The sequence below is a fragment of the Alosa sapidissima genome, chromosome 5, assembly GCF_018492685.1.
Source record: "Alosa sapidissima isolate fAloSap1 chromosome 5, fAloSap1.pri, whole genome shotgun sequence".
In the NCBI taxonomy this organism is placed as follows: domain Eukaryota; kingdom Metazoa; phylum Chordata; class Actinopteri; order Clupeiformes; family Clupeidae; genus Alosa; species Alosa sapidissima.
In genome coordinates, this window is record NC_055961.1 from 36,850,952 (window position 1) to 36,857,289 (window position 6,338).

At 39.4% G+C, this 6,338-nt stretch overlaps 1 long non-coding RNA gene and 1 other non-coding gene across 2 annotated transcripts; one reads left to right on the top strand and one right to left on the bottom strand.

Annotated features, from left to right (window-relative positions):
* Positions 1-2,453: 2,453 nt before the first annotated feature.
* LOC121708647 lies at positions 2,454-4,011 on the bottom strand. The gene is made up of 3 exons (XR_006031723.1): positions 3,797-4,011; positions 3,664-3,717; positions 2,454-3,572 (listed from the first exon to the last, which is right to left on the bottom strand). It is a non-coding gene; the product is annotated as an uncharacterized LOC121708647 (long non-coding RNA).
* A 1,982-nt stretch (positions 4,012-5,993) lies between these two features.
* Positions 5,994-6,130, top strand: LOC121710185. Its single transcript, XR_006032136.1, has one exon. It is a non-coding gene; the product is annotated as a small nucleolar RNA SNORA3/SNORA45 family (small nucleolar RNA).
* The last annotated feature ends 208 nt before the right edge of the window (positions 6,131-6,338 follow it).

Sequence of the window (6,338 nt, forward strand, 5' to 3'; positions counted from 1 at the left end):
GCTCTTGATACATTTTCCAAGATCTCTTCAATGGGCACATCTGTTGAAACCCCTGTAATAACCCCTTGTAATGTTTTCTTTCGACCCCAAACAAAACACTTGACTTTCTTCCCTTCCAAAGTTGTCATTTTAATCAAACTTTCTCTCTGTTTGGCATCAGAACATGTAATCAACAAACTACCATCCCTAAGTGGATTAACATGCACAGTACCTACAGTATCATGCAAAGCTTTCGTCAGCTTCAATGAGTTGACAGAACCGGGAGAATCAAACTGGAGCTTTACCTTAAACTCATCTCCTCTACTTTGAGATGCGCTGAAACTACTATCCACATCCGACTCATAACGATTATCATTATCACCATCGCGGCTTCTTTTCTTTTTCCTTTTGAAATTTCGCGTAACTGTGTACCAGTCTCCTCTGTTCGTTTCTCCCGGGTCCTCTCCCCCCATCTCCACCTCACTTCCTACTCCTGCGTCACTTCCTGCCATCTCAGCTCCACACCGCTCTCCCCTCATGACGAGATTAAACTCGACATGTCGACTTTAAAGTCGCCATGTCAACATTAAACTCGACATTTCGAGAATAAAGTTGAAATGTAATATCGACTTTAATCTCAACGTATCGACTTTAATCTCGACGTGTCCACATTAAACTCAACATTTTGAGAATAAAGTTAGTTTGGAGAGAGAACGACCACTCGCGACGATTGAAAGGGAGGACGAATGAAACAATGCAACAAGTGCAACAATGATTCGGAGTGTTCGAGTGCAACAATGATTAGACATAGGCCTATATCATGTGGACAAAACATAGAACATACCTACGTTGCTCAGCCAAATACTTTGCTGTTAGGTCCTTTTCACGGAGTTACAGGCGATAAATGCGATGGTCAAAAGTAGCCTAAACGTCATTAGCGGTTTATTTATTTATTGTAGGCCTATTATTAAAGTGTTGTTTTTCATCTAAAGGTTCAACTTCATGCTTATGCACTAGACTAGGCATACTAGGCGCTCTCCCCAATCCTAGACTTTCACGTTGCTTGTTTGTAATGGATGCAAAACAGCCTATTGCTGAATGTCTATGGAGGGACGAATGAAGCGGTCCTCCCGACCACCCCATGTAGGCTAGTAGCCTACATGCACACATAATGCATAAATAAAGCGCATGCACACAGGGGCGTCATGCAAGACAAAATTCAGGGGGGGCACAATCAGACTTTTTTTTTAGGGGGGGGGGGGGGGGTTATGTTAGAAGGGGGGCCGGAGATTTCTCCCCCTGGAAATTTTGAAATTCTGGCTGCTAAACATACCATTTCAATGCTGTTTGGGAGGGACAGAAATACCTTAACAGAGCAAGCAGCAACCCTCCTCTATCTGAGGACTAAGCTAAAGTATCTATTTTGTATCTATTCTAAGTTAATGTAAAACACATAGGTTGGTGAAAGAACTGTAAGCTCAAATTCAGCTCATTAAAGTGTAAGCTCATTAAAGCATGTTTAGACACACACATTTACACTTAGGCCTACTACACATGATTTTAAAAACAGTACCATTGCAGTTATGATTTTAAATTGATATGTGACCTAAGAACAATCTTACATTAAAAAAGGTTCTGAGGTCTGAATTTGTGTGCTCAGAAATTAAATTATTTTAATCTTAATTCATGTGATGAAGGATTTTGAAAGAAGTTTGATAGGTTTCAGTGCTGAGTAAGGTTAACACAAAATATTTGAATATTTTACAAGGCCTACTAGCCTAATCTATTTCTCATTACCATTATGGCAAGCAATAGGCCACCTCATTTGTAAGTTGCAAATCATGAGCAAGTGACCTGATAATAAGTTATGAGCACACGAGAGAGACTATTATACTTTCTTGCCCTCTACATCACGGTCATAGCAATCCTATTTATATAAAACAACTTTAGGAGCTCATTTTGAACGGATACCCTATCCCTTTTCACTACATGGATAAGCTGCCAGATACGTGAAGAGAACAAGTGGAGAAACATCCAACGCGATGCCTTGGTAGGCCTAATGTTATTAGGTTGGATTTTGTAGTCACTGCAAATTGAACACCCCATTAAACTGGAAACAATTGAACCAGGAGACTTAATACTACTGCTATGTGTAATATTTGTAAGAGGCTAGCCTAGGCTACGTTACACTGACACCATGTAGGCTAACGTTAACGTAATGCTCTGAATTCGCGGCCAACATCAAAGCCATAGTCAAAAGTCAACATTTCCAGGTCAACCACAAATAATTCCACAACTTTTTATTGCTTATGTGACCACGGGAGTCAGATGACAAGAGTCTTGACTATAGAGTGCTCGACTACGCCACTTGGGGCCTTTCACACCAAGATGTATTTTAGCTAGACCTCCAACACCTTGATTTAGACAAGAGGGCTCTCGCACACAGATAAGCCAGTAATGACAGAGACGTGGTATTTCAATGAAAAAATAAACAATATTTATTCACAAGCAATTCAGTTAAAAAGTCAGTCTTGGGTTTGATTCTCAGGATGGAGTGCAGTACATATTAGGCCCAATAGGAAGGTAGTGGCTGCCACCAGGAATATTACATGTAATCAAGTAGGGTTAATTTGATCAGCTGTTCGGGAGCGGTTACCTGTCCTGGAAGAGGAGTGAGACCGACACACCACCCGTGCTGCGGATTCTGTTGCCTATTCACAGACACACACACACACACACGCTCGCATAGGCACAGGTACTACAAAGAGTGATCACTGCAAATAGTGAGGTGCACGTTACCACTACAAATACTGTGTGAAGTACACGAAGAGGAGGACTCAGATCCGGCGACCTGCCCCGCGGAACAGCTGCAACACTCTGTTTCTCTGGAGGGGAGAAGGGAAGATATGGTTGCTATTGGCAATAACTGGCTGGGTCAAGAAAGCTAGATGTTAGCATTACTACCATCACACATTACCGCAGCAAAATACTGGGGCAGCCAATACCACACCTGTTGCCGACACCACGACGGAGGGCAAATAAATGAAACCAGCCACGCCTATGTTTAGGCCAAATCAATCGGACAAACAAAACAAAATAAAGAAAACAAAATGAGGCAAGAGCTACAATTACTTAAATCTACAGGAGGCAAAGCAGCAGTGGCAATCTTTCTAAAGGAGTAAACAAACACAGTTAAAATCCATTGTTTATGGTAAATACAGCCTAAACCAATACAGATACAATACAACACGGTTTCCTTTTACCTCTAGGAATACAGCACTCAACATGAATGGAAATGGGACTCCCTGGTATCTCTCCAGTACGCAAACCTACATAAAATCACACACAAGCATAGCTCACATACAACATAATAAAAGGTTATTGGCTAGTTAAATCACAAGGACTTACAGCGAAACATGACACATTATAGTAGATCCAGTTACTGTAAACATGCATATAAACATACATATGTACACATGCACACACACATATTACATGGCAAACCTTACTGAGATATACAGCCAATGTTACCTTAACGCATCTCCCAATAGAAAGTGCAACCTGCGCGTACACGGCGTCTTTTCAGTCAAGACCTACGTTAAAGACAATGCTGTGAATGTGCGTGAAGGCATTTACAAAAGGACCATACAGTTCAATCATCTACGGTGTAGTGCTTGTAAATACCTTCGGTAGATCAACAAAACACTACCCGGAAGCGTCTGGTACACAGCCAAATACCTGTTGTCAAACAGTTGCACTTTAAAAACAGCTGGCTAAAATAACATGTTTGCAGTGAAAAAGGAGCATTGGCACATACCTTTCATAGGTGACAGCACAGCGAACACAGTGTCGGGAGGACGTACGGAGCCTAGGGATCACTTACTAGCCCACCTCCGGTGCTGGTCTTATAGAAAGTGCCATTGACGCTAATGAGTACATAGCCACCTGCAAGCTAACTGGAGGGCGTGACCGATAGGAGAGGAGCTACGGTGAGAACAGGAGGACAAACTTGGTACAGCAGTTAGTCTGCCGGTTACACTTAGCATAGTCTACTTACCACTTCAACACCATTGACGGTATCTGTTTAAACTGTAACTGTAACAGTTCAAACGGTATCCTAAAGTTAACTGTAGAAGTTCAACACAAGCAAAACATTGCGAGTTTACGCAATGAGTTGTTACGGGAACATACACAGACACCAATTTTAGGAAAAGGGCTGATGTTGTTGACCGGTCTTCAGCTATTTTGGTACGGTTTATTACACATCCAGAAGAATACATTTGAGTCGTTATAGGCTCTGGCTTATTATGGAGCATAATAGGAACAAAGTTGTGATAAAAAAAAATATCAGGGAGGAAAAATCCGAGGGGGCACGTGCCCCCTTTATTTCAATGGGCATGACGCCACTGCATGCACACATATTCTCTCACGGGATCAAAATAGTATATATGCTTAGGCTATAGGCCTACCTGTGTTTCTAGAATCCTATACGTATTGCAGGTGAGACATGGAAAAGCAGTTTTAGAAAAATGAGTTTTGCCATGTTATCCTATGGAGAGTGACGGCCTGTGGGTCATGAAGGGCAGTTATTTGGATCTGCAGTGGCCTTACCCACGTAAAACAGAGTGAAATAACATTTTGTATAGAAACATTATATCATTGGATACATATATTGTTCTAGCTATTTAGCCTAAACGGCATAGTGCATGGTATTTCCATAACCGCGAGACAGCACTTCACGATGACGGCAATGATCAGTTACTGTAACAGACAAGACGCAATCTATCTGAATATCTGCTATCTAGCAATCTATCCGAAATAACACCTATTTGAAGCCCATTTTTCATGTAACATAGTGTGTATTAGTGTAGGCTACATAGCTTAAACTGTGTAGGCTATGTTTAAACAGTAGGGCCTATTGCGAGTTTAATGTCAGCATAGATTGCATTAGATCGAGATTAAAGTAGATATGATATTTCACTTTTATTCTCGAAATGTCGAGTTTAATGTCAACATGTCGACTAATTAATTATTAATTATTTTTAATTATTATATAATTATATAATTATTATAATTAATTATTATAATTATTAAGAAATCTATATAAATTAAAAATATTTTTTTAATTTATATAGAAAATATTAAATTTAAATAAATATTAAAATATTTGTTCCTTAAATGTAGATGAATAAACACATCTACAATAAACACATTTATTTACAATAAATTCAGACTGCTTGGTGCTGTAAAAATGTAAAGCACCTTGAAAACCAACACTAAAGAATGCTGAAATGAATAGGCTGGGTCTAGCCTACTAGCCTAGCCTACTCATAAAACAGTGTTTTATATAGGCTAGGCCTACAACACAATATAAAATTGCATTGATAGGCCTACTCAGTATAGTCAAGTATGATAAAGAGGAGTCATGCTCGGGCATCACCCAAATGGTCAGAACCAGGGGCCTCATTCATAAAGTGTTGTGCAGAAACCTTCAAGCTGACTTCGGGCCGGCAATGCTAGGCCTACTGGTCTAGCATTCTTCTGGTCTAATTCTAATGCATGATCATGATTCTGGTCTAATTTCTTATGCATGATCATCATGATTACATGTATGTTAGGTTAATTACTCATGAGTTCATCATGTTTGTGACCCCTCAAGTGTGAACAATGGCATGTGTTTAGAGAACTGCATAAGTTGTGTTCCAATCAGAATTTGAGTAGTGATGACAACATTTTTGGCAGAAAAAGAAATCATAATAATCATTCTTAATAAATCATCATAATGATGTGCTCACCATACGTAATGCTTTAGTTGATGTGTTGTTCATGTATGAGGTCATGAATGACAAACTATGAACTCATATAAATTTCTGATGATTCATGAGATATTAAGGAATGAAGTAATACGTAAATCATAAATTAATTCATGCATGAATTCATGATAGTTCATGTACCCTTACCGAAAAGTGTTACCTTATTATTATACACCCACAACCAGTAGCCCAATGTCTGTGAGCGAGTCTAGAGTCACATCCTGACACAATGATTGTCACGGTGTGCTAGAGTCCTCGCAGAGAAACTTTCTTTGCTAATTCATTGGCTGCCTCTTTTCCTTTGGCCAATTCAGATGTGAACAGCAACAGAACCAATTATTTACACTTAGCAGATTACATTACATTACATTACATTACATTACATTACATTACATTTGGCTGACGCTTTTTAACCAAAGCGACTAACAACATGGTAAACAGTAAGTTTTAGAACAATTCTCACAATTTTAGGACAGTTTAAAAAAACACATTAGAGTACAGTAAGAATAAGTGCGTCGGTGAGTGCTGTATTTTAACAGTTACTTG